Source organism: Cupressus sempervirens, chromosome 4, assembly GCF_028749045.1.
Source record: "Cupressus sempervirens isolate cs-2001-9-10 chromosome 4, ASM2874904v1, whole genome shotgun sequence".
Classification (NCBI taxonomy): Eukaryota; Viridiplantae; Streptophyta; class Pinopsida; order Cupressales; family Cupressaceae; genus Cupressus; species Cupressus sempervirens.
This window is the reverse complement of record NC_143121.1, coordinates 83,080,411-83,106,462: the sequence shown is the minus strand read 5'-3', so window position 1 is coordinate 83,106,462 and position 26,052 is coordinate 83,080,411.

Below are 26,052 nucleotides of genomic sequence, written 5' to 3'. Positions count from 1 at the left end.
GATAATTTACTTGTCACCTTTGTAGCTTTGCACATTGATTGGTCCACATAAATCAATATGAACTAATTAAAGAATTTATTTTGAAGAATGAGTCTTTAAAAAATTAATTTAGCCATCTTCCCTAACTAACATTATTTATTTGGTTTCTTTAATTTTTGGAGAACTTCTGACTATCTTCATCTTACTGATACTGACCAAATTATCAAAATTAACATGAGATAGTCTTTTGTGCCACAACCATAGATTATTAAATTGTACAACTCAACAAATAACATCATTCATGTCAAGGTAGAATAGATTACCTCTAGTTTGATAACCATTACCAATTAGCTCTTCATTGACATCATAGATCTTGGCTTTTCTATTTTCAAATTCAACCTTAAATCCAACACTATTTAGTTGTGACACACTAAACAAATTATAGTTTAGTCCTTCTACATAATAAGAATTGTCACATATAATACTATATGTCAACTTAATTGATCATTTTCCTTTGACAAGACATGGTGCATAATTTCCAAATCTAACACTATTACCGTCATAATGCATAAGGGAATTGAACTTAATTTTACCTCCAGTCATGTGATTGGAAAAACCACCATCAATAATCCATTTGTCACTCTTATTCACATAAGATGCCAGTGTAGTTTCCTCATCTACATTAGAATTATCCTTCATTGCAACATAGAAAACTTCATCCTCGTGATCATCAGAGTCTTCATAGGATTCATCTTTCACAATGTAGCAGTATTTCTTTCCTTTTTCTTTGTAATCCTTATTCTTATTCTCATCTCTTTTGCTTATGAATTTTTCTCCACTTCTATTGTTGTTCTTCTCAAGGCACCTTGCAAGAATATGACCAACCTCATTACAAATAAAACATATGATAGACATCTTAGTTTTGTTGTTTTTCTTTGCCTCTATGAAATCTCCTAGCCAACAATGCTTCAAGTTGTTCTACATCCTCCTCATTTGTATCACTATCACTAGAAACATGTTTGCTATTTTTATTTTTCTTTTCATTAGGTTCTTTTAGTGATAACTTATCTTTCAAATCTGATTCAATATTCTTAGATTTGAAATTGTCAAAATTAAAGAGTTCAAAGGTAGTGATTCTACTTACTAAACTTTCAAGAGTTTGATTATTCCCTGGTATACATCTTAGTTCTTGTATGACATAAAATCTAATAGAATAGATGGGTAGAAGTTTCTTCAATACTTTTCTCAATACAGTTTCATCATCAATGTTACCATTAGCGCCATTAATAGCATTGACTACATCTTCTATGCTGGAGAAATATTGAACAATGTTCTCACCTTCTTGCATTTTCATGTCATCGAACTTACCTCTTAGGATTTTAGATTTGGTTCTTAAAACATTTTTGGCTCCACCATAAATGGTGTGAAGAGCATCCCACATCTTCTTTGCACTGACATAATCCTTGATGTTAGCAAACTTGGAGTAATTTAGGGCAGATGCAATCTCTAACATTGTGTGATTGTGCTCTTTCTTCTTTTTAAGATCCTCAGTGTTTAGGCTCCAACATGGTCAACACATTCAATAGAAATAGTAATTTGTGCATGATCTCTGAGACCTCCTAGATGTAGCTTCATCAGACTTTTCTATGCAAGAAAGTTGTCCTTTTTAAGCTTGGGTACCTCTCTCTTAGAAATTTTGATCTTTATCTTATAGTACCTTCAAACTATCTCTCACAAGAAACAAATGTTTTGATACCAATTGTTGGAATACTTTAGAATAAATGAGAGGGGTAGCGGATTAATTATCTAAGGTCCAAATGTCCCAATTAAAATTTTCAGCACTTAACTCAAACCATACATATATCTCCTTATCATATATCTTGCATGCATCCATTATATCATTAAAAAATTACTTGTAAGTTAATATCCAAGGTCAAAATCACTTTGCAAAAATGTAAGCATGAAACATAATAGAATCGTTCACTCATATGACACAAGGATTTTATGTAGAAACCCAATTTGGGAAAAACCACAAATATCATGCTACTAATTCTCACTCTTCTGAAACAATGCCCTGTGAAAGGCCAACCTTGTTAAAGGTGACAATAACACACTATTAAATGTAACTTGGTTAAAGGATTTCAATCACCCTATTAAGAGTGAGCTTTTTTAGAGGACTTTAGACAATTCCATTAGAATTTCACCTAGTTAAATGATTTAAAAATGACTACTAGGTCAACCTTAATCCAAAGGAGTTACCCTAGATTGATACAATGATTAGAAAGTAACAATAAGGCTTGAGTTGATAAAAAATTACAGCTCACTTGTATATTATAGATCTTTATTTCAGTCCTCCATTCTCCTTATCTTCATTCACTTTATCTCTAATGGCTTGTTCACCCTTCAATAATTCATCCTCTTAAGCCTTCTTGCTTTGGCCACCATAAGAAGCAAGCCCCTAGACTCCTTGTCTTCCTTGGGTTCTTGCACATACCAATTGTTTCTTCAAGCCTTGTATCCCCTTATAAAGATAATTTAGGTCTTTTTCCACTCAATAAAAATCATTCATTCAAAGGTTAGGTCAAATTCATTGAATCTTCCCACTTTTCCATTTTGCTCCCTCTAGAAACCTTCTTCACAATCCACTTTGAGTTTGCCTCAAAATGGTTTATCTTGAATTTTGTGCCACCAAATCATGAATCTTATCTTCTACATGCTTCACACAATCAAAGAAATCAACTTTGTCAACTTTGATTAGCAAATTCAAGATCTAACTCATAATGTTATCACTTGACATTAACTAACCTCTAATGCCTCACACACACTATGTTGCTCAACATCCACTGATAGTTCACTTGACATATATTGTCTTTTACTATTACTCATCACACACTAGAATTACTTTGTTCATACAAAATTCATTCGACATCCACTAGATCTTCCCTTTTCTTGGCACTAGCTGATTTTCTGCTCGGGTTGAACTAACTTTCCTCGACACAAACTTATCACTCACTCAAGCTTGGTACAAAAAAAATTCTTTCTAAGTTCTTCTAGACTTAGCTAGTGTATCCATCAAATTCATCTTTAAGTAGATAAGTGATACATCTTATTTTCCATGTCTCACTTGGTCTTAGTACTTCTTTTCTATACCAAATAATTCAACCTTTCCTCTAGGTGTTGTTGTTATCAGATTTGATCAAATCATCTTAATCAATCAAACAAATGATAGTATTCAGACCAAATAAGTAATTTTTTCACCAGCTAGTAGTAGGTTTGACATCATTGACAATATAACTATTATTCTAGATTCCATACAAATAATCTTGTTTCCAACAATTATTGGGTCAATTTGAGCCCAAACAAACATGCCCATTGAGCTAAGAGCGCATAGAAACCTCATTTTGATCTAAAATTTATCTAGTTTGGACATAGTTCAAATATGAGGCAAAAATAATGCTCCCAAGTTTGACACATTTCTCAAAGCAGAAACTTTACTATTTTTTGGAATAGAAATAGAGATTTCTTGACACAAAAATTGAGGTATTGTAACTCAAATATAAAGATTTTTTTAACAAAAATTGATAGTTTTTGGGTACAAAAATAAAAAAATTTTGGCTCAAAAATCAAGACAATTTCTTGTACGTAACTAACATGCTTTCCAATATAATTTTGTATGGAAACAAGCTTGCTACTTGAGGCAAGTATGGCATGAAACCTGTATGCTTCCCAAGATAGTTTCTAGTATGACCTATCATGCTTCCTAAGGTGGTTTCTAGTACTAATGGGACTACTTCCCAAGGCATTTTAGAATGGATTCCAAGGTGGTTTTTTTGTTATTTTCCCCTTCTAGTTCCTTTTTTGCCTACATGTGGTTTTTTGGCCATAACTTATTCATCGAGACTCTATTTTGTGCAAACAAGATATCGTCAAAAAATTGATTCCTAGCCCATCATGATGGTTTAATTTATTTGAACTTTTGATTCTATTTAGTTTCAAATTTATGTTGTCAAATTTAGAAGTTTTATTTTTGAACTCCATGAGGCATATCTTGAGATAATTCTATTTACAAAATTCTACTCCAGGCATACCCCATTCAATTTTTTGATTTTTGGTATTCTAATGCATATCTTGGTTCAGGTTTGGAGATCAATTTTATTTCTTTAGAAGATTTTTCATGGGTTGAATTAACTCTTGTATCATTCGTATGTCTCTTTTGATATTTTTTAACATCATTTGTAGTATTTTTGTAATTGCACTGAGATAACACTATATTGCATTTTTGGATCTTTTACATCTTTGTGTTTTGTTATACTTGTGCTACATTATAAAGTGCTTTAGAGAATTTCACATTGTCCATATTTTTCATCGTCCTTTGTATAGTGAGTGTTCCTTCTATTACATTAGCCTCATAAAGTGTCGATGACATGTGCCATTATAGGTGTTTGTACCTCTTTTGCACTCTTGATGTTCCTGGTTCTTCTTTTATAGGAGATATTACATTCAATTTTAGTGTCGATGTCTTACATGTCAGCATTATATGGGGGTTATGTTGGTTCTATTGCTTTCTTGGTTGAATAGAGTTAGCTATGTATTTAATATTTGATCATATGTATAAGGCAGTTGCAGTGGATGGATACCTATGCATTTCAGTGAGATGGATCATTTACCATATAGAAATTCTTTCATTCCTATTTTTTCAGGCCATGAAGATACCTTCCATGTTCTATTGATCATCTCTTTAGGCTTAGTCTTCTCTACCTGGTCATGTTCTATACAGTGGAGGCTCTTCAAATCAATAGTTTAACAATGTTTGCAGCTCCATGCTTCAATGTTTTTCTTCATGATCATCTTTTGTTCCCATCTTCTGGGACATTCCATTATTTAGAGGCTTCTTCACTCCTTCATCAATTATTTTCAACATTTTTTCCACCTCTTTTTGGAGTAGATTTTTCCCATGTGGCATGAGTAGAAGTGGCCTCTATTTTCAATGAAGATTGGTTGAATTTTCTACCCAATTTTCTCGAATGATCCACAAATGGCCATGCCATTACTTTTCATATCATAATTTCAAAAAATATTTTTTCAATTTGAACTTTAAAAGAAAGTCCTCATCAATATATGTACCAACATTTGGCCATTGTCATCACCACAAATTTAACCATTTCTAATCAAAACGGGTGCCACATCTTACCACAATGCTAAACCAATGATGGTATCCTAGTCGATCATTTCATCAAAATTGAGACAACAGTTGGTCAAGTTTTCGAGAACCTTAGTTAAGGCCAAGAAATTAGAACCAACATTTTGCTATATGTGGTTGTCAAACCTTCCACCAATGATGGTCGAAATATTGATAAATATCATATATCGCTATAGCTACAATGATGCAACATCAAGTATCTATGTATATTATGGTGATAGTTGCAGAGTAATCTTCAAAGTCTAGTTAGATGTCACTATAGCATATAGAGATCAAGTTTATCTCTATGTGGAGAAGACACATTAAAAATATGGCGATGAGTGATAAAGAAAGGTGTATTTCTATAACCTTAAGTGATCATTAGCAACTGGGGAGATGAGGTTTTGGTTACGACAATGGGTGATAACATTATCACTAGTTGAGATTGAGCTATTTTGTTTTGGAGATAAGTGATGAAGTGGGTTTTATCACTATATGATATGGTGATAAGTTCTTTTTATGATCAATGAAAGAAAGTTTGTGTTGTAGTGATTAGCAATAAGATTGGTTGATCGTTGTGTGTTACAGTGATAAAGTAGTGTGATTTTCAAAAGGGGTCACTATTTCCTATAGTGATGGATCGAAATTGATTGTGAATCAATTTTGGAGAATAATAGAAGTAGTGATGAGAAATGGGCATTTGTGTATTGCTATGTATTATAGCAATAAGAGAAAAACTCACAAGGAAGTTATGAAACAAGATGTGGAAGGTGCAAAGGATGTGATTATTGGTTCTAGATTTGTAGAAGTTGAGATGTCTATGTTGTTATAGTTTCTCTATCCTTCACATAAGAGGAGTCAAATTAGTAATTTTGGTCAAGATTTTATGGACTTGATGACATTGAAAGTGGAGGTAAGTTATTTCAATATTTGTTAATTAAATAACAATTTTCTATTGATTCCTCAACCTCTATTGTTGTCTTATTGGGCTAATTGAATTCTTTGAGCCAAGGGACCTTGAATATATGCTACATCTTATGTAGACATGGGAGAAATTACTACCAACCTTAGTACATTATATGTATAAAATAGTTAGTGAGGTCTACATTTTGTAAAACTAAAAATACTCGTAAGATTTGAAGGCATGGAGTTTTATGAATACTCAAAGTTTTGTGAAAATCTAATCAATAAAATGTTTGTTGATGTTTTTTATGAAATCCAATAAATTCGCTAATCTATTTATCTTAAACATTGCAAATCAATGAAACCCATTGCAAAAGTGGTAGACTAGTGATAAACATGGTATTGGGAGTTGAGATAGAATTTGGCAACAAAAACATTATTTCAAATCATCAAAATTCAAGGTTTTTACTTGAAAATCACTATAACATGTCTACTTGTAACATATTAGTAACTATCTACAAGGTGCCTTTTATCAAAATTTCTCAAGAGATGATTATGCCATAAGTTGTGAATCATGTATCTAGTTAATCAAAAATTAAGCCGTATCAATGCTCAAACAATATTCTTTTCTTAATAAAGGTGCCTCACATTATGAAACTGTGCATATCTTTACCATTATACTACATAATGACAACAAGGACTTATCATAAAAAATTATTTAAAAACTTTCCTATCATATTTCATTTTGCAATATGGACAAATACACATCTTTTCTTTGTCATAACAGAGAAAATTAGTACAACTGGTCACAAGGTCTTACAAGCACAAGTCAAATATTATAATGTATGACATGAAATTTTGGCAATCAAATATAAATAAGTTACAATAAAACCTTTTAATCATGCAAGGGTTTATCAAAAGAATGATATGTAGGTCATACCATTTTGCTAATGATTCAATGAGTATTTTATGTTCCCTATACAATCAACTTAATTAATTAAATTTTCACAATCTAATGAGAACATACTATGGTTGTATTAATCCCTTAATGATCTTAAAATTCTATAATGATGTGGGGTCTTACATTTAACCAATGATGCAACAACATCACATGTCAATGAGCAACCATTTTCTTGAGATTGTTGAACCCATGCCATCATCTAATAAAGTTTGTATGCAATATACAAATGTAGTGCATCTGACTCATGACCAACTATAAAGAAAATGAATATACCACCTAGAAATGACTTATATTGAAGATTTATAAGAATTAATAAACTATAATAGCACCTTATAATTACCTCACTTTCCTCAATCTACGTTTCCCCATTAAGTAATCTCCTTTGAATTTGTTAATAGAGTTGAGATCCCAAATGTGATCTATATGGATATTTTTTGCAAATCTAGGAAGATATTTACTAATGTACACCATGGTCTAGTGTACGATATACCCCTCCACCATAGAACCCTTAGGATGTTGACTTTGTTGAACCAAGCTCTTCATAAATTTCAAGTGTCTCTCAACCATCTAGATTGACCTACTTTTTACAAGCCCACACAATTCAATCCCCTGAACCTAATGTATGAAGTAGTGTTCTTGAACATTAGAAAAAGTTGAAGGTAGACACTTTTACATTTCACACATAAGTTGGGGCATTTTTCTCTTCTAATATTTTATAGTTTTTTAATCAATTTATTTAGCTGATAACCAACTAAAAGAGATTCAACATGGAAGAACATATAAACAAGACTTTAAAAAAAAAAACCATAAATAACATTAAAAGTAAAGCATGTCGTAAATATAATAAATGTACCAAAAATATAAGAAATAACACTTCCAACCTCATGTATTTTCCAATATCATATATAACTTGTTTAATACTATTGTCAAACTAGTGTGGGAGGGATAGAGGTAGGATATATTGCATTAATTAAAAAATTATCTTATCAATATATTATTAAATAATGTAATAAAAAGTACACGCAATTTTACAAATATATTATAAATAAACAACATGACTTACCTTGACGAAGGTATGTCAATTAGAAGTTTTCAACCTTGGCCCAAAATCACCTTCCTTTGATACAAGACTATGTATATTTAAAGAAAATACCATGGGAATTTATTTATTTTTAATTATTTATTTTAATGCATCACTTGTCTTCTCCATTAATAACCAAAGAAGGGCACACTTATTTATGCAGTCTCTTTTTATGTTTGATTCAATGAAAATTTTAGTACATGATTGGATTCATTAATGTCATTACAAATTTTGTCAATTTTTTTCTTTTTCATGCCTTCCATCACATATTTTCCATAATGTCTCTATTATATTATTTGCAATATGTATAATATCAAACAAATGCACGATTGGGAGATACTTGCAGTATGGAAACCTACTAAATTGAGGAGGATAACTTTTAATTCCTCTAGGAAGTTGGTCATTCATACCTTGATGAACTTCATCAACATCAATTTCATAATTAGTAAATAAAACACAATATCAAAATATAAATTTCAAACAAAAATCATTAGAGGGAATAGCATTACCATGACAATTTAGTCTATTGTATTTCAAATTCCATCGAAATGATGTCATTCTTCATGGTATTGATTTTCTCTCTTCTTTCCATTAAAAAAGATGTTTTTTAGTGATTTGATACTTATGATTATTGTAGAGAAAGCGTTTACTGGACCTCTTGCATTTGTTTTTGTACCTTGTCAATTTTGATTTGAGAAATATTTGATACGCTTATTATATGTGCTTTGAGATGATGTGAGGGTCAAATGTTATACTTTGATTTAGTATGATAAATGCTATACTACGATGCTATCCAGTTTTTCATATTTTCATGTTGATGTCATTTTGAGATGACAGTAGATCTATGATGATATCTAATTTTTTGGTATTTGGACATAGTTTCTGATTATGTTATGTGTTGGATTTTATGCTATGGTGGTTTACTTCATTCTTGTCTTTTTATGCTTTATGAGAGCATGGGTGATTTAAATGGATAATTTAGATATAATTTAATAAATGGTTAAATTATCTATTTAATGCATTTATTGCTTCATCCATGATATTATATGTGATTACACTTGATTATGTGTTTTGGTGTGCATGATTTATATCCATGGCAGTGGCACATGGATTCATCTATTCATATTTTACCAATGGCATCCCTGTATGGTCAACATATCCTTATTTAATTGTTTAAATTAGAACTTTCAGTGATTATTAAATACAAACTCATCTACATTATGCAATTAGACCAATAAGCATGTTTATGCATATAGAGCTTCGCACTATCATGAAAGTTGTTATGTGATTTTTTGTGATTTTGGGTTTCCTGGCTTTCAATCTTATTGAATTTAATTTATGGCAGCTTTTCCTTAGGTGAATTCCTATTATAAGGAATAATTGATTTTCGTTTGGGTTGATTTGAAGTCTAGCTAGTCTAATGGGCTATTTTCCCTAATCGACTATTCACTTGAAAAGTGAATAAGTATTGAAAAAGGGAATTATTTTCTCACTTTTCTCAAATTGGAGAGCTTTTCTAAAATCCTCTTCCAAAAGGATTGGATTTGTGTTCTTTCTAGGAGCTATGAGCATGTGATTTTTGGAAGGTCAGTCTCATTGGATCCAACTCAAAGAGACCTTACTTTACCATCACTTTTAGCAGTTTTGGAAAATTATTTATTTTATTAGCCTGATCTTGACTTTTTCCCTTTTGTTGTCAGGTTGGGCTTTCAAATTTCCTTGTTTCTACTTCATTCCAACTTCTATTTTTGGTAGTTGTTTGTTTAGAGGCCGAGAACTAGTGTTTCCCTTCATTTTTGTTTGCTGGTTCTACCTAGTTGGTTAGGTATAAACATTTTTCCTATTATTGGGTTGAGGGGTTTGGGTTTTCATGCGATGATGTTGGTTATTTTGTATACAATGTCCAAATCAAAATATTATTGGGTTTTCGGGGTTTTTATACCCAAATGATAGATGGGTTGTAATATTGTAGTTTCCTATTTTTAAGGATTTTTACCTCATTTTGTGTGTTTCCCTATTTTTGAAAATTTTCTTGGCATGAGTCTAGTCATGGAGCTAGATTATCCATTTGGATATCATTTGAACCTTTGTTACACTTTTATGTTGCATTGGGATGTGTGTCACATCCGTCCTCCTAAGTTTGTTTTTAGTTGAGTGACTTTCTATTTTGTGTTCTCATCTAGTCCTTATGTTATGATCTTCATGATGGTGGTACACCACACATGAGTATGTGCATGTACATTTTTTAGGTGACTTACGAGGCTTGATCTTCTGTGGCACTTCCAAAAGTTATGATAATTGGGGATGGGTTGAAAATTTGTATGCCTACGGGCACTCATCATTGGATGAGCATGGGTAGGGTAGGGTAGCATATGAAGGGGGCTTCTATATCTTAGTCTAGTTATCACTATACCCAAAGGGTTGGATAAAGTAGTTTTAATCAAGTGATAACTAAATAACACACTAGATGGTAATTAAAGCTTACAATAATAATCTATCCTAGAGCCTTTCCATTAAGGGAGATGAATCTACATATTCCAAGCTTGGGCTTGTGGATGCCAAGTGACTCTCCATGATGTCAACCCCTACTTAGTAGCCCATTGAGTGTCTAGCCAAGACCTATAGTATAAGCATTGTCTTTGTCTTGGTTTCAGTGATCATACTACCTAGCATGAGTGTTAGCATGGATGTTGTGCTTTATGTGTCTTTGTGGTTGGATCATTATCTCTATCAGCATGACATGAGTGTACCTACACATTCCACATGGTTGGGAGGCATAGCTACTTATACAATTGCAAGGGACTACTGTACAAAGACAGTCTACTATACTAGTGCAACCTTTGCTAGATGCCTTCACTTGGTATTTTAGGGTCAAGATTATTCTTTCTTATGATTTATTCTTCCATTGGGATGCTTGTATATCATGTTTAGATGATGTTAGTTATGAATGAATTTTATTATTATGATTATTAGCGTATGATAGATGATGTTATCTATATTGGTAGGAGTATCTTATGCTTTACTTCTAGCATGTTAGATTTCCTTATGCTTATGTTGTAGCATGTTTTAGTAGTGATGTCCTTATATGATAGTACCAATAATTTGATCAGTAGCTTGGGATGTTACACATGGGAGATGGCTAGGGCCCACAATGATCTTATGATGCTATTATGGTTTGGAGGAACCAAATACGTAGTTTGGTTGTACTATACATTGTGATGTTATTTCTATTTATTTTGATGTTTCTTTAGTATGCTACAATGTTTCCTTCTATATTTTTCTCTTCTCTACTTGTTAGATAGTTAGATGCTACTTCCATCTATTAGTAGAGTACTTGAGTGTTAAGACTAAAAAATAGTATAAGACTTTCATTTTGATCTATATGATCTATGTATGATGTTATCATTGGCACTAATTCTTGTAAAAAAAATTATTTTGGCTTTTATTTCATCCTTGTTCCAAGGATCTCCAAACAAGGCATTACATTTGGTATCAGAGCCCATGTTGCAACTTTAGGATCTTTATATTATGCTTTTACTATGGTTTTGTTTTCTATTGTGTATTATTATATTATGGTTGCTATTTTGATATCTTGTTAGTTCATGGTTTTGATTCTTATGCTTTTGATCAAATTGTTCTAATAGTATCTTGGTGTTCCCATAGTGATGCCTCTTGCATACAGACCTAGTGATTAAGGTGTTACCCATAGCAATAACCATAGAGATTAATGCCAAGAAGTTGAATTTTAAGAAGGAGAGGGACAATAGGGTATTAATAATTTGAATGGTGTGGGGGAATTAATGTAAATGCTTGAGGAGATTCTTTCTCACTCGAGCCCTCATTTTGAGGACTACTAGCAGGATCAGAACAAGGATGAGGGGTCTTATCATTGGGATTCCCATCATTCAAAGCATAGAGAGAAAGAACATGAACATGAACATTCCCATACTGTATTAGGTGGCCAAGCACACCATTGGGGTGGTAGGGACTAAAACAATGAATATTCCATTAGGTTGGATATCATGAAGTCTCTTCATCAATCCAAACTACCATTGTATGATAGTAAGGGAGGTGGCCTCAATGCAAAAACTTGGTTATTGGACATGGAGTGTTGCTTCACCATGTATCCATATGCAAACAATTTAAGAGCACATTGTGTGATTATGTAGTTAAGGGAACACACATTCTTATGGTGGAATATTGAGAGTTAGAAGCTCTAGATCAACATTACAAATCTCACCAAGGAGATCATTGAGGAGAGGTTCTGAGAGAGATTCTTATCCCCTCAGTTCATGGAGGCCATGCTGATGAGTTCCATGTGATCTGGCAAGGGAACATGATAGTGGATTAGTACAAAATGTGTCTCTTTGAGCTTAGGTATTATTCTTGTTATAACCATGATGATTTACTCCTTACTCATCGTTTCATCAAAGGCCTTAAGGATGCCCTCATTAAATAGGTTATCAACCTAGGACTTTTGTTCCCACTGTTGAGAATGGATGTATTGTAGAGGAAAATTTGGCCAGAGGTTTAAATAGTAGATTTGGTTCTTAGAACCAAAGTTCTAATCATTTAGGGTAGGATTCCTAGTTCACTAAGTCTTCTAGGAAGGACCAACCCCAATCAAAACACTCTCAGGGTGGTTATCACCATAAGAATAAGAAGACGTTTTAGACCAAGGGTGGACAATCTTTTGGTACCTCAGGAAAGAAAAGAAATAGCCACAACCAAGGACAGAAATCTCAATAGGATCATCCTCCTCAGAGTGCCCAACAAAATTCTAGCAAGGATAGTGCATATTATCCTAGTCCTACCAAGGGTGGTCACGAAACAAGTTCCAACTTTGGAGGAAACTACTATTCTTGTGGCCATCCTAGCCATAAATATTTTGAGAGCTCCATCAAATCATCTATAGGATCTGGTAAGGGGTGCAGCTAGATCTAAGCCTAATAAAGGAGATACTAGTAGGAATCATAGAGTGTTTGTGGTGGTTGAAAAACATCAAGTGGATCATCAACGTATAGTAGTTGAGGCTATAGGTATTGTTGGCCTGATTTTTCACCATTCAATTTTTTTTCATTTCCCAGTGGAAAATTTAATTGCTTATTCAAAATTAGGATTGTGTTTCAAAATTATTTTCCATAAATCAAAAATCCTTAATTTTATGTTACCTTAATATTGTTTGTGCTCCATATTTACAAGGGTAGGGTTTTCATTTGTTTGAATTCAAATATATGCAAGAAGTTTTAGTCCTTTTAAAATATTTTATTTCAAAATTTCCACATATATCTTTTCAAAATCCTCTCCCAACTATTTTGCCCCAGTCACCTATGTCCTAACCATGGCTATTTAGTGTTTTGTAAAGTATCTTAACTATGATAGTTTGTTCTGGGCTAGCCATTGATTTCTCCAAAATCAACAGTGGGTGCATACCTGCAAGATGGATCTACTCAACTTTTAAGGAATGTGGGCAAGCACCTTTATGCCATGTAGCACTTGTTAATGGTGGATTTTTAGTGTACCACAAAAGCCACAATGTGTCAAACCTTTTTTAGAATTGTCAATGTTGGTCAGAGCAAGTGCAACTTTCTAGAAATATTATTGGTGAAATCTTATAGTGGGTTCACTTTTGGACATCACATCTGTACGCTATTGATCTTTGGAAGATTAGCGATGGGTGCTTTACTACTTGATCAAGTTGATCAAAGTTTAAATAAAGCATGTAACTGCCAATGTGATGCATGGAACAATGTGATGTCACGGGCCCACATTTTTTAGAGGGTAGTCCTAATGTTTCTTCCATGGTAGTTGTTAGGTGATCCATATTAAAAAGGTAGTATCTCATTTTGGTTAGTTTAGCTGATTAGATGTTATAAGGATGCAAAATTTTGGGATTATCAATTTTGCTAAGATCAAGGGCTACCACTTACCTACTATATGAAGCTGCAAGACATTTACATAATGTGGACAAGCACTAATGAGACACATAGCACATAGTGATGTCATGGACCCACTTTGTCAGAATGCATATTGAAGTTTTCTCATGGCAACTATCAGATGAGCTAGAATGAAAAGAACATGTTTCATTGGTCAATATTGCTAACTGGATCCAATTAGGCATGAATTTTGATTCACCATCAATCTTGGTAAGATTGATGGAGGGCACTTCCCCATATTAAGAACCTACAATAATTTTAAATAATGTGGGAAAGTGCCAATGCGCCGTGTGGCATAGTGGGACCAAGTTGTGAAGAAGGATGTTGAGTCATGCTAGTTTGTAAAGCCATATTGAATCAGAGTACATTCATTGGTAGGAAATGACACATATATGCCAAAGTTTCAAATGATGATGTAATGGGCACAAAAATTCTCATAATTAATATTACAACTTGTGCCACTATAAGACTTGTCAGTGCATGTTCATTTAAAAGGTGATATCTTATTGGACAAGATAGCTAACTGGACAATATAAGGGTACAAGTTTGTGTGATCATTGATTTGTGCAAGATCAAAGGCTAGTAGTTGCCCACATTTTCAAGATACAAGAGATTTAAATAATGTGGGGAAGTTCCTTGTGGACACATGTCCATGGTGATGTTAGTGTCATAAGATAAACTAACACTGCTAACAGTTGTTCTCCTTTCGTATCACAAGTGTCAAAATCCCATAAGTTGTTTGGGCTAACATGGTTTCCAATAACATCACTTGGATCCACCTTTGATCTTGACTTAATCAACAGATAGGACTTGGTGAAGTTGCATGACAGATAAATAAAGTGGGTAAGCACCTTATTGACATGTGTCCTCACTGATGTAATCACTTTTATCTGAAATTGTCAAAAGGGTTTAAGCTATTCCACCATTGATCTTTTAGAGATTGATGTCTGGCACTTGCCTACATTTTGAAAGTGCTCACTAGTTAGATAAAGTAGGGAAGCACTAGCCTGACGCATGGTGAATGTGATGTGAGGGACCCACCTTTTTAGAAGATAATAAGGAACCTGCTTGCATGGAATTTTTCAAAATGTACTACTTCATGTGGGGATTTTCTATTGGTTGATAAAGTTAATTAGGTGTTATGGTAGAACAAAATAGTATGATCATCAATCTTACTAATATCAAGGGTTGGAACTTACATGCATTTTCAAGTTTCAAGGAATTTAGGTAATGTGGGGAAGTACTAATGTGACACATGGAAAAGTGGGACCCAAACTACATGGTGCTATAGAGAGGATTTGAATATCAAATTACATGCCAACTAGACAAGCCATTCCCACATCAGTAGTAACATGGACCCACGCCCAAGTCAGAATTTATATGAAACATTCTAATCATTGGATAAAGATCAAATCAATGATCATTGATATGTCACTATGGAGATTTTCTTGATTGTTAAGGATAACAACATAGCAAACAAGGGAAATGAAGGATGGATAGGTGGTAGTGGTTGATTGGGAAAAATGAATATAAAAATTAATTTAGAGATTTCAAAGCAGTATTTCAAATGGTTTAAATATTTAAATGATTTGAATATTTCTATATAGTTTTGACTATATAATCATTTAAATTTTTATTTTAGCTCTACTCATGGCTTGGGAGCTAGAATTTTGAACTCATCTTAGGGGCATGATTTCAATGCAAATTATGCAGTATAATATACTGTTGGAATCAGAAAAGAATGAGCTTTTAATTTTTATAGTCAAATTTTGTGTAGGTGTTAACCATGAGAGACCACAGGAAAAAATGTGAAATTTGAGCCTTCTTAATGAGATGGGTTAAAATTGGAAACACAGTTACATACTTGGTAAGAACATAGGTAAAAGGTTTGTTGGGATAGTTTTCAGGATATTATGCTATTCTAGTATAATTTGGCTCCAATTTTTAGTTTTGTGAATATTATGTTTTTAGATGTGATGAATTTTGAGAATTGTAGTTGGAGTCATGATTCAATGGTTTTCATCATTCAGCAAAGATATTTACAAGATTTTAATAGAATAATAATAAAAACCATATCAGATCAAATGAGTAGAAAAATGAAAAAGGTTTTGCAACTACTAGGAGATGGAATTCGAAGTGGACACATGCCAAATGCAAAATAGATCTAGGAATTCACTTCCTCCTATATCTTTTTCTTTCTTTCTCCATTGTAAGGGTTCCAATTTTAGAGAAGTTTCTCACTATTGTGATACCAAGTTGGCAGTTTTCTCTATGATAATAATAGGGTTCCAATTTTCACTATGAAACCAAGGTTGTTGTTGGTTTTGCTTCTTATCTATTAAGCTGAGTTCTAGCAATGAAGGTCATACATCCACTCTTGTGCAATTTTTATTTCATTTCATGTATTGTTATTACAAGATAATGGAAATTGATGCTACATCATGTGAATTATCTAGAGATTCATTTAGTTTTACCAGTTTATGTATTTAGTCTTTCCAAGGATGAATATAAAAGGGGATTTACATGAATTATCTAAGTTTTCTTATTCTATCTTCTAATTCTTCATATGCTATTGACTTTGGGATTAAATGAATAAGATACATTTTATTCAAGGCATCTTGGATGAGTTGTATGTCAAATTTGTTTTTTCTTTTTTTTTCAAGAAGTCAAGTAAATATTTCAATGCTCTAATAGGGTTTCTAGGTATATAGAGGGGATATTTCATAAGAATAGAATTTGTGGATTTCATTTGAAAAAATTAATTTTAAAGAAATCAAGTTAGGTCATCCTGTTGGTAATGACTCCATGTCCCAATGGATAAGGCATTGATCACTAAATCAGATGCAAGCTGATATGAAAGTTATTTGTACAAAATATTTTAATCAAATCAATTCATTATTTCATGTTTTGTAGTGGGCTGAAAGGAGTTAACCCTCACTTAGCTTATGGAATAATAGGTTACAGTTTGTACCTATCACATTCCTATGTTATTGCATCAGTATCAAAAGACAAAAGGGTTTCATCTATTGTTGATAGGTTTAGATCAAATATTTATTTGTATAGGGACCATATGTTAGAACATCAAGATTAACCCACCTAGGTTTTGTAGAGCTTGAAGTGAAGAAGGATTTATGCCTTATAGTTGGCCCAAGATTATAGTGGAGTGTATCCATCTTAGGAATTTGCTAGCCTTAGATGCATTGGTTTGGTTTCTTGGTTATTTTCAAAACTATTAAATTAGGAGCCAATAGGTATGTTGCATGGTATTTCAACTTTAGTTTTGTTTGACTCTGGTGCTTCAGATTCTTTGATGTCATTATCTTTTATTTAGCAGTGTGGGCTAGTGGTAGTGAATTAGGTTGATAGGTGGCAGGTTGAGTTAGCCACAAGTTTCAAAGTGGTTATTAACTTGTTGGTTACGAGTTGTGTTTTGTATTTGGGAACCTTCACCAACATAGTGGATCTACACATTCCACCTCTTGGATCAAATGAAATTGTGTTGGGCATGAATTGGCTAGCCACCCATCAAGTGAATATAGATTTCTGCCATAAGATGGTATAGTGTGTTGGTAATAGAAGTTGGTAAGTGGAACTTTTGAGAGTCTTGAGAATAGTCTCACTTTGAATGATCTTAGCTAATCAACTAAAGAAGAGTGTGCGGAAGTGTTGTCAGTTATTTCTTATTTCTCTCAATGATCTTGAGGAATATGAGAGCCATACAATGATACTTTATGATCACTGAATCCTTCATGAGTATGTTGATATTTTTCTTAAGGAAATTCTAGGTATGCCACTATAGCATGACATTAATTTTTGGATTTCTCTCATACTAGGAGTGGAATTGATTCGATAAGATCCTTACTGAATGACTACTTAGGAGTTGAGTGAACTCAGATTGTAGTTGGAGAAATTGTTGGCCAACAACCATATTTTTCCTAGTGTATCCCCATGGGGTACACCAATCATATTCATGAATAAGAAGGATGGTTCTTTGCATTTGTGCATTGACTATTGACAATTGAATAAGGTGATGGTGAAGAACCATTATCCTTTGCCAAGAATAGACGACTTGTTTGATCAAATGAAGGGAGTACAAGTGTTCTCGAAGATTGATCCTAAGTCAGGATACCATCATCTTCATATCCAGGTGGCTAACATTCATCAAATATCCATTTGTACACAATATCAACATTATGAGTTCACTATTGTACCTTTTGGGTTAACCAATGTGCCATCAATGTTTATGAGTTTGATGAATGGTGTATTTTGCACTTACATCAATTATTGTGCCATTGTATTCCTAGATGAGATATTATTCTTTTCAAAGACTATGGAGGAGCATGAAGTCATTTTTTGTAAGGTGTTGCAGTGCTTGAGAGATCATCAAATATATGGAAACTTGAGTAAATGTAGGTTCTTCTAGTTAGAGGTAAAGTATTTGAGACACATTATCATTGGTTATGGAATTGTATTGGATCCAAAGAAGATTCATGCTATCATGGATTGGTTGGTACCCACTAATCTCTCATAAGTTCATAGCTTTATTAGATTGCTGAGTTACTACTATGACTTCGTGAAGGATTTCTCATGAGTAGCTCATCCCATCACTTCTATTTAGCAGAAAGGGAAAAGGTATGTTTGGTCAGAAAAGTGTGAGGCTGGATTTAATGCTCTTAAGGAGTGTTTGACAAGTACACCAGTCATTGTAGTGCCTAATCCTATAGGTAATTACATGGATTTCATAGATGCTTCATTGGAAGGCATGGGGTATGGTGTTGATGTAGGATGGTCGAGTGATTCCATATGAATCTAGTAAACTCAAGAACCATGAGCTTAGCTACACCACTCATCATTTAGAACTTTTGACCATAGTGCATGTTCTTATTTGATGGAGACATTTTTTTTTGGGACATAGGTTTGAGTTGCGTAGCAATCAGAGAAGCTTACAATATATTTTTACTTAGCAAGACTTGAATGCATGGCAATGTTGTTGGTTGGAGTTCTTGTGTGAGTACAACTTTGATGTTCATTAAATTTAAGGGAAGGAGAATATCATCAACGATGCCTTGACTAGGAGGTGACACGAGGTATTAGTGATGGCATTGGGATTGGATTTGTGAGGCCGTATCTTAGAGGCTTTTCTTAGTCACACTTGGTATCATTGAGGTGAGGGTAGAGATCAAGTTTGGATGTACCCTTGAAGGGAGATTTTTAGGTTATATGTTCAAGTCCAATGGGCTACTATGACACTTGGGGCGTATCTATGTACCCATCTCAGGTGATCTTCATACCCTAGTTTTTTTGAATTCACATCGTGTACCATATTTTGCATATCTTAGTGTCAAGAAGATGCATGCTGATCTCAAATAGCTTTACTTTTGTGCAGGGATGAGATACAATGTTGTTGATTTTTTTTCTAGATGTCTTGAGTGCTAGCGAGTAAAGGCAGAGTATTAGGAACTAGTAGGTATTTTGCAACCACATACCATTCTAGAGTGGAAGTGGGATACAATTTTTTATTGATTTTATCATAGGGTTTCCTATGTCATCATAGAGGCATGATTGTATCACAGTGATAGTGGACAAGTTGTCCAAGGTAGCACATTTTTCACCCATTAGAACATCCTACACAACTTCTTCTATAACACATGTTCTCTTGGAGGATATTATTCATATGCATGGGATTCCTTATCGGATTATTTCAAATACAGATCTAATGTTTACTTCTACACTATGGATGTCTCTCCAACATGCTTTGGGTACACAAGTCAATTTTAGTTTGGCTTACTACTCAGAGAATGATGGTCAAACTAAGAGAGTGAATTAGGTTCTAGAGGATATACTTTGCATGTATGTTACGAATAGGTAGGTGAAGTGGGAGGACTATTTGTACCTTGTTGAGTTTGCATACAATAACAAGTATTAAAGTTCTCTTGGCATGTCACCTTTTTAGGTCTTGTATGGTAGGCCATTCTATACCCCTTTGAGTTGGGATCATTTTGATGACCGAGTTCTTTTGGGTCTAGAGATACTTCAAGATATGGAGTAGTATATTGTTCATATTGGAGAGAATTTGGTTACTAATCAGGATAGTCAAAAGAAGTATGCAAATGCTCATAGGTTGGATCATCACTTTTCTATTGGTGATAGTGTGTCTTTGAGAGTGTGGCCAAGGAAGAGCCCCATCCATTATGGGAAAGGCTCTAAGTTGGGAACACATTTTTTCAAACCATTTGAGATCCCCAAGAGGATTGGTCCTATTGCTTATCAACTAGAATTTCCACTGAGCCTATTGCACATCCATGAAGTTTTTCATGTTTTTGTTTTGAGGAGGTATATTTGAGATGTGACCCATGTTCTCTATTGGGTTGCTTTGTAGGTAGTGTATGTGCAACTTACTTTGGAGACCATTTGTATTATATAGTAATGAAGGTTGAGCTTTTGAGGTCAAGACATCAAGAAGGTAAGGGTCCAATGGGACCCAAGCAATGAGACCTCTATGATTTGGGATGGTATATGTTTGAGGGGATTGTACCCCTATCTTTTTGCTAGCTTTGAGGAATAAGCTTGTACTAGTTGGGGAGGATGTAGTGCATCTTGTAATTGTAGTCTGTACCTTGTCTATTTTGATTTGAGAGATACTTGATACTCCTATTATATGTACTTCAAGAAGACCTGAGGGTTAGATGTTATACTTTGATTTAGTATCATAGATGCTAAACTACTATGCTATTCAATTTATCATATTTACATGTTGATGTCATTTTGAGATAACAATAGATCTATGATGATAGTTGATTGTTTAGTATTTGGATATAGTTTCTAATTATGTTATGTGTTGGATTTTATGCTATGGTGATTTACTTCATTCTTCTCTCTATATGTTTTATGTGAGTGTGGGTAATGTAAATGGATTACTTAGATATAATTGAATAAATGGTTAAATTAGTTATTTAATGCATTTATTTCTTTGAATATGAAATTATATGCAATTGTACTTGATCATGTGTTTTAGTGTGAGGATTTATATCCCTGGCAGTGGCACATGGAGTTAGTGATTTAACTATTCATGTTTTACCAATGTCACCCTTGTACGGTCAACATATCCTTATTTAATTGTTTAAATTAAACCTTTTAATGATTATTAAATATGAACTCATCTAAATATGTGATTAGACCAATAAGTGTGTCTATGCATTTAGAGGTTCATACTATTGTGAAAGTTGTTAAGTGACTTTCTATAATTTTTGGTTTTTAGGCTTTAAATTTTATTGATTTTAATTTTTGGTAGCTTTGCCTTAGGTGAACTCCCGTTACAAGGAATAACCTATTTTCATTTGGGTTGACTCAGAGTCTAGCTTGTCTAATTCACTATTTTTTTGTAATTGACTATTCACTCAAAAAGTGAATAAGTGTTGAAAAAGGAAATTGTTTTTTCACTTTTCTATTTTGCAAATTAGAAAATTGGAAAGATTTTTTGAAATCCTCTTCCTGAAGGATTCTATTTTTGTTTGTTCTAGTAGTTGTGAGTGTAAGATTTTTGTAAGGTTAGTCTCATTGGATATGGCTCGGGGAGACCATGCTTTGTGACCACTTTCATCAATTTTGGTAGATTATTTATTTTATAAGCCTAATTTTAGATTTCACCCTTTTGCTATTAGGTAGGGCTTTCTTGTTTTCTTGTTTCTACTTTGTTCCAACTTCTATTTTTACTAGCTATTTGTCTAGAGGCTAAGAACTAGTGTTCCCCTCCATTTCTATTTGTTGGTTCTACCTAGTTGGTTAGGTATTAATGTTTTCACTATTTTTGGGATGAGGGTTTTCGGTTTTGCAGTGTTATACTGGCAATTTCTAGATACAATATTTGAATCTAAATATTATTGGATTTTCATGGTTTTTATACCCAAAGTCCAAATAGGTTTTAATTTTGTAGTTTTCTAGCTTATAGGTTTTTTACCTCATTTTGCATGTCACCCTATTTTTGTAGGTTTTCTTGTCATGAGATTGGTAATGGACTTGGATTATCTGTTTGGATGTTGGTCAGACCTTTGTTGCACTTTTATGATGCATTTGGATGCATTTCACATTCATCCTCCCTAGCATGTTTTTGGTTGCATGACTTTCTACTTTGTGTTCTCATCTAGTTCTTATGTTATGATCTTCATGATGGTGGTACACCACACATGAGTACATGTGCATACATTTTTTGGGGGACTTACGAGGCCTGATCATTCATGGTACTTCTAAGAGTTATGATCATTAGGGTTGGGATTGAAATTTTCATGCTTATGGCCACTCATCATTGGATGAGTATGGGTAGGGTAGGGTAGCATATGGAGGGGGTTTCTAACTCAGCCTGGTGATCATTGTGGCTAGAGGATTGGCGAAAGAAGTTTTAATCAAGTGAACTCAATAACACATTGGGTGTTAATAAAACTTAAGATAATAATCTGTGCTAGAGCCTTTCCATTGAGGGAGTTGAATCTACACATTCCTAGCTTTGGCTTGTTGATACCAAGTGACTCTTCATGATGTTAACCCCTACATACTACCCATTAAGTGTTTGACCAGGACCTGTGGTAAATGCATTGTCTTTGTCCTTGTTTCAAGCACTATACTATCTTGTATGAGTGTTAGCCATGGACATTGTGCTTTATGTGTGTTTATGGTTGGATCATTATCTCCATCCACATGGTGTGAGTGGACTTGTAGGTTCCACATGGTTGGGAGGCATAGCTACCTATACCACTAGCAAGGTATAGATGATGTTATCCATATTGGTAGGAGTATCTTATTCTTTACTTCTAGCATGTTAGATTTCCTTATGCTTATGTTGTACCATGTTTTAGTAGTGACATCCTTATATGATAGTACCAATGATCTAATCTATAGCTTAGGATATTACACGTGAGGGATGGATAAGGCCCATGATGGTCTTATGAAGCTATTATGGTTGGGAGGAATTGCATACCTAGTTTGGTTTTACTGTACATTGCGATGTTATTTCTATTTATTACTATGTTGTTTTAATACACTGTGATGTTTTGATCTATATTTTTTCCTTCTCTTCTTGTTACATGGTTAGATCTTGCTTCCATCTCTCAGTAGATTACTCAAGTGTTTAAACCTTGAATCATTGATTTGGTACTCCCCAATGTGTAGAGAATTCATCTCTTAACTTTTACTTCTTTGTTCTCTAGCTTGTTGTTTTGAGATCTCATGCAAAATTATGATTTCTCGTGCAAGAATGCAAGATCTAATGTGTTATGTTGGGTTTCTTCTCATGGCATTGAGAACCTTTTTATGTGAAACCCAACACCAATTTTGGGTCTCTTGGATATTTTACCAAGTACCTTCTCCCACCATTTGGTGCACATCCTTGCATGGAAAGGTATTCTTCATAGGGTATATTGCATATATTCATGCAAAAATCTATCTACTATTGGTTCTCACACAAAAAAAAAGGGGCATCTGCACTAGTTTTTTGGGATCAATTTTTGGTGATTTTAGTACCCATTGGGTTTACTTAATTTTCCATGTCTTGATAGATCTTAGATTCTTAGTATTCTAGTCATTTTGGATTTCTATTTCCTATTGTGAGTGTGCCAGTTTTAGTAGTGGCATTTGAAGATTCATTGGTAGTCAGGATGGTGGTTAAGACTTCCATTGCGATCTATGTGATCCTTTTATGATGTTTTCATGTGGACTCATACTTGTTAAAAAAATATATCTTGTTTTGTATTTCAACCTTGTTCCAAGGATCTTCAGGCAGGGCATTACAAAGTGCCTAAACTCATTGTACACCTAGTTTCGTAAACTAGTTGAATGAGGAGATTTCATCTTCGTACCACAAAATGAACATGCAAATTTTCTCTTTGTTGGAAGACCTAAAATATCATGTACAATCATCATGCACAACATAAACATACAACAACAATGTGTAAGCACTATAACACACCAAAAATATGTGACCTTAATAGTAAAACATACCACAAAAATGAGTCAGCCTAGGGGCATCATGTACTATCCATACAAGAATTGTATAAATTTGAAATTTTCTTTGACCTATTGGTTTAGAGATTTTACACATAGTGACCCCTTTCCTCAACTTCAACAACTCATCAATAAAGGGCTCAATATACATGTTGATATCTTTAACTTGGTACTTACCTGTTTGAATGAACATAAAAATTACATAATTATTATGACCATTTTGATGTGTTTTTTATAAATTAATTTAGATAACTATTAAATAAAAAAATACCTAGTATAATCATTGACAACATTATGTGCTCCCTCTTAATGTGCATCCAAGGATGAATGTTATGGTTAATAACAAAAATATGCCACAATGAGTAAACAAATCTAATATCTCCAAATGGATTGACACCATCTACTACCAATGAAATCTTTAGATTATAAGGTTCTTCTTTAAATATTTTCCACTTGTCTTCTATTTTCTTAAACACAAAACTAATTGCATACATTCACATAATATCATCTTGACTTCTATTGTGTTCATGGTAATCCATTAATTGTGCCAAGCTAGTGTACATGAACAATTGTTCAAGACATGGAATAAGGAGAATGTATTGAAGAACCTTGTGAGGAACTTTTTTTGTTATTTCATCTAACTAATATCCACTAATACAAAAATCATGGAATTCTATTCCAAATTCATGTTGTTTATGATATAGAATGTGATCATTGGGACATGCATGCATTTTCTGATACTTCATTCCAATTTGATGCATAACAGTATATAATTCTTACTACAAACAAGGAAAACTATTTGATGCTAGTAACAAAAAATCACACATCAACCTATAAAAAATAAAAATGATTTGTTAATATAATACATAGTAATGGTATGCTAACATTGAAAATGACAAAAATAGGATATGTGACATTGCTACATTGGATAAATCATTCATAACCTTCAAGTTCACCAACAACACTATAGCAAAGAGAAGAGTGTTTTGGGAGCCTTGGTATAGAGGAACATATGCCTTCTCAAGAATCCCTTAAAATTTTTACAAGGAAAATTACATTTATAAAATTTTCTTCGAAACTGAGAGCATAATGTAGCAATTGTCTCATTATTTTGTTATGTGTTATATTGGCAGGCATGGTCTTTCTTAACATGAAAATATTTAGGCTATAAATATACAAAACGTAAACATACAAACATTAGTAGTATCTTTTACATAATAAAAAATAATAAAATATTACAAGATTATACAAGATTTAGAAATATACAAACAAATCATGCTCACAAGATTAGGCCAACCAACTTTCACATTCCTTCCCAAATCATCTTTATTTCTACAAGTGTATTTTCCAAAATTTCCAAAGCTTACACATTTGTGCATCTAGTTTGAGAAAACTCCTTATAGTGATCTATTCTAGCATTTATGTAGTCTCTTGAACTCTAGTCCTCATTTAGACCCCATTGATTAACTATGTGACTACATCTATCCCTTAGAATGACTACTCTATATATTTCTACATGAAAAATTATTATTATTGAAATTATGATACTAGTGTTTCCATCAAGTAGATAGTTTTTATCTTCTAAGCACATGGAATCCCCTAGAATAATTTACTCCCACACACTAACCTAGGGATTTCTCTTGCAATAAATACTTGAAATAGTTTACTAACTTTTTCCTTTATTCTTAACACCTACCATCTTGGCCCACACCTAGCTAGTTTTCTTTCACTCTATTAGTCCACACCTAGCTACTCTACTTTCAATCTATTGTTCTTTCACTCTAAATTTGTAAAATTATTGTAAATACATGTGATAGTCTAAGTTATTGAGAGGGGAGAGGTGAATCGAGAACTTATAAAACTTTAACCCTTTATTAGCAATTAATCCTTCATGTGTATTTTTATCTAATTGCATGCATAAAAAGATAAAATAATTAAAGCATTCATAAAACTTTTGATATACAATATGGTGACTTAGAAACCTTCAAAAATAGAAAGTAAAACTATTGTGGGGATGATA